The 4,742-nt window shown below is 30.3% G+C and overlaps 1 long non-coding RNA gene across 1 annotated transcript; it reads right to left on the reverse strand.

Annotated features, from left to right (window-relative positions):
- Positions 1 to 1,659: 1,659 nt before the first annotated feature.
- Positions 1,660 to 4,097, reverse strand: LOC124431689. Its single transcript, XR_006944071.1, has 4 exons — positions 3,997 to 4,097; positions 2,855 to 3,924; positions 2,124 to 2,766; positions 1,660 to 2,048 (listed from the first exon to the last, which is right to left on the reverse strand). It is a non-coding gene; the product is annotated as an uncharacterized LOC124431689 (long non-coding RNA).
- Positions 4,098 to 4,742: the final 645 nt, after the last annotated feature.

Raw genomic sequence — 4,742 nt, forward strand, 5'->3', positions numbered from 1 at the left:
TAGCAATTTATGATTGATATATCGTGACACATTTTTGATACAACAAGGATAAATTAAGTTTATTGATTCTTTAATTAAAATCATAAGGAATGAAAATCATTCAGGTTCAGAATTTTTATTATAAGAAATTGCTTAGTCGAAATGACTTTATCTTACGTTGTTAAAATAGAAAAATAGTAAAGCATTAGTTAATTTTAGCGTGTAACAGAAAATTGAAACAAAATATTCGTTAGTAAAGAGTGAATTTCCCATTTTCCTTTACAATGTTAAAAATTGATAGAAAGATTTTACAAAGCGAAGACTAACGAATTGTTTATAGGGCAAATTGAGACCTCGGATAATTTAAAGAATAGGTAGGTATTATGCGAATTTAAAACACAATAAAAAGATAGTTTAAGAAAGATGCGAATTTCATTATCTACAGCATTAAGAAAATTAAGTGAGACAAGAACAAAGAAAGCGAAGTAGATATTCTGTATAGTTTCCAGAACAGTTTGCTTATCGAGAAAAGCGAAATCTAACACAACACATTACATTCTACAATATTGATAGAGGTTTCAGTCTATTTAAAGCAACGATAATCTTATAAAATGTATTACTCTGTTGTTCTGTTTCAATACCCTGTATCAATTATCTATCGTTATCAAGTATCCACATGATTTCTTATAGCCCTTTTTATTTCGTCTCTAATTTCTTATTTCAATCAAAACTAATTCACATTTTCTATCAATGAAAAATCGTGTACCGTGTATATATTGTTGAAATCTAAACACTTCTGAAGATTGTTACGAAGAAATTTATCGAAATAGAAAAATTTTTATGTCATATTAAAATCGATTAGACTTTGCAAGATTATACAAGGCATAATAATATTTTCCTGATATGAACTAACTAGTCGGATAAAATTATACATATATATATATATATATATATATATATATATATATATATATATATATATCTTATATTATATTATTTCGTTAGATAAATAGCCAAGATTTCTATGTCCTCTACGAAAAAAAAATAATAATTTTGAATAAATAGATAATTGTTTTAAAGTGCAATTATAATGTCTATTCCATGATTAGAGTAATTTGTAAATATCATCTACAACGGGACTTAAAATTTTTTTTAAGAGTTTATCTAATAATAGAACTTGTCTAAACATTCAGTGATACAGGAAACACTTTGATAGCCAATAAATTAGAAAAATTTTCTAAAGATAGAAAATAACATAAAGAATACATCAAGATCCCAAACCGCAAATGGACAATTAGGAAACATTATTTTAGAAATCTAATTATAAATAGTAACTCGGTTATAATTTAGATGGTTACGATATGTATATTACTTATCAGAAATTCAATGTAAAGCAGTATAATGTAACAAAGAGAACGCGGTATGAGACAGACAAAGAGAGAGAAAGAGAGGATATCTATTCCTTCTTCGATATTTTTGCGATGTTGCAATGATAGCGTTCAAATATACATACAGTTGCAATAATCTCCGGCAGATTACCTAAAACAACATTAAACATAGTCATTGAAACGCGACAGGCAGCATTAGAATGTAGAAAATAGTATTCCAGCGGAACTGATAAAATCCGACCATATATGCTAAACGACAATCGTATAGTTTAGAAACTTCAGTTATCGCTGATACTTGATAATATAACGGTTACTTAGGACACGACATGATATAATATTTAATATGTCTGCTCTGTCTGTTCGATCGATCCTGTATTCTCTCGATATCGAATGTTATTATTTAACTGTTATTATTTCACTGTTATTATATAACTGTTTTACGATCTACATTCCCATTCCCCTTCACTCTTCCATTCATACCTTGCACGTCATTTTATCTCGGAAAGAGTAGTATCATCAAACAATAGGAAAACAGAAAATCATTCGCTTCGATGATATTACCTTCTATAATCTAGTTACTGTGCATTATTTCCTGTTGTCGTCGCTCATGATGTTGGATAATCAATACGATTGAAAATGTACAATTGTCGAATTCCATTGGTGTTTCTATCCATCTCAGTTCTATCGGTAGAATATCCATTTGTTTCAAAAAATTCTCGACGATTATATATCTCAATACAGGTTGAAAATACTTACTATTCAATAGTTCGACGTACAACATTTTTGTGAATAACGAGTATGATCCAGTGTTCGCTTCTATTTTCATGTCTTCCTTGTTGGATCGGTTCTGCGCATGTAATGACGCGCTATCTCCTTGTCCATTACGAGTCAGTAATATTTAATACGTGTCTCTACAATCTACATGGTCTTGTCGTCCACTATTGTTACTAAACACATCTTGGGATTAATTGTCATCATTGATTATTAATATCAATCTGTTCTGAGATTATCTCATTAATAATTCATTTGATCTACTCAGAATTATAATATCGTCCTATGTGTCATCCTCCCGTAACGGATGATGATCTACTGGATCAAAGGGATAACTTGATACGTCATCGGAATTACGGATGGATTTTCAATTCTCCTTTACTCCCAATTATAGTTTCAACAGTTATAATACATATCCATATCTATACTCTGTTAATTTTACAAAACTTTAGATACGTACGTCAGTCCTATTTCATCGTCGTTGTTAATCCTGTATTTAGTATTACGCATAAGTTTCCTAGATCGATCATAATTGATCTGATTATAGTTCGACTTGTTCGAACTATATATCTCTACTATTGTAGTCCTCCCAACAAAGTTATTATCCTCGACGTTCTTTTTCTCCAATCTTAATTAATAATACATAACAATTTGCTTTATTGCATTCAAAAACTTAACATCACTTTATAATTTTGTACATTTATTATCTTATTTACAGTTGAATCACATAATTGCCGTTAACAGTCCTGCTTTTCATCAATTTAGCATGATATGTTCGGTTAGTGTGGTTAATGATCAGCACTTTTTTTTAAAAGTCTGCTAGCAGTTGACTGGTAGAGATAGGTTTTGCATATCTTGAAAGATGTCCCAAATAATCGCGGAATTGTATGTTTCTTAATCCCAAAACTAATCTCCATTTGTTTCCTTATCCGGCATGATTGTTTTTGTGCGTTTGGCTAGTTTAATAAGTAGTAAATACTTTCTGCCGTGTTCTATCCTATCTTCCTATTGTATTCTCGTGCAACTAATCGTTGCCATTGAGAAAGATAGGCAATCACATCATCGTTTTGCCAAACTTCTCTCAAATTCGTCAATTAATAATGCTTCAAAATCTTCTCTAACGATTCTAAATCGTTTAACCATGTGGCGTATATAGAGTTATAACTGATCTATTTTCTTTATTTTTTCAATTGATCGAAATTATTTTTTATTTTTCTTCGAATTATCTCTCAACCTCAAGGTCCGAATAAATCCGATTCGAACGTCGGTAATATTTCATTGATGCCTTTAATATATTAATCCTACGTTTTTACGTTATTCGCACATTCCTGTGAATAAAATGATAACAAACGTCATATTTATTTATTGTTTGTTCACTTTCATTTGATCTCAATCATTATTTTTTTTGTTTCTCGATATTTCGTCGTTGTCTATTCTCGTTATTGATTGTATTCTTTATCTTCGTTGTTACTGTTTTCAACAACAGTATCTTCGTAATGATTATCTTTATCTTTTAATCTTGTTGACATGTCTATTCTTTGTTCCTAGAAATTTTTCTTTTCTTTACTTCGTTTTACTCTTCTTTCATTCTGGTGTGTCTGAGAGTTGCTGAAATCGTTTAGATGCTTTAGAGAGATTCTTTAATCTTTGTATTTTCATGACGATCTTTTTTTTGGTTATGCTCGATCTACTCATTGTCATTGGTCGGAGAGAATATATTGGTCAAATAAAAGTACCGGTAATTCAACTATCTTATCCGATGTATTATTACGATGTTCCTTGTAATCTATATATATATTATATATATTATATTATCTGTATACATATATATATTATATTATAAAATTTTCATACGTACCAATCACACCAAAGAGAATATCTTGTTTCGTTTTGACATTTCAATTCTTATGTAATGGGTTGTTTGGAAAGTAATTTCGTTTTTTTTTGTGAAAATGAAAGACAATTTTCGTATAATGAACAAATATTTTATTAAATTATATATTGACCATTCTGGTTTAATACCTTTTGCCATTTTTCTAGTAGTTGTATGATTCCACGCTTATAAAATTTTTGGTCTTTGCTGGCAAAAAACTGATCGAGGTGGTTTTTGACCTCCTCATTTGAAGTGAAGGTTTTACCGCCTAAAAAATTTTGCAGTGACGAGAACAAATAATAATCTGAAGGTCCCAGATCTGGAGAATATGGTGGCTGTGGCATTGTATCCCATTCAAGTTGTAAAAGCTTTTGGCGAGTGACCAAACTTGTATGAGGTATCGCATTATCTTGGTGGAACACTATACCTTTTCTGTTGATTAATTCTGGCCATTTCTATTGAAGTGCATCGTTCAGTTTGTCCAGTTGATGACAGTAGACTTCCGAATTAATTGTTGTGTTATTCGATAAAATCTCAAAAAAAAAACGATTCCTTTAAAATCCCATCAAACAGATAACATCACCATTTTTTGATGGATATTGGCTTGGGAAATGCTTTGATCTGGTTCATCTTTTTTGCTCCATGATCTCTTGTGTTTGACATTGTTATATAGAACCCATTTTTCGTCCCCAGTAATGATGCACTTCAAAAATGCATCATTTACTTGACAT

The sequence above is a fragment of the Vespa crabro genome, chromosome 22, assembly GCF_910589235.1.
Source record: "Vespa crabro chromosome 22, iyVesCrab1.2, whole genome shotgun sequence".
NCBI classification, from domain to species: domain Eukaryota; kingdom Metazoa; phylum Arthropoda; class Insecta; order Hymenoptera; family Vespidae; genus Vespa; species Vespa crabro.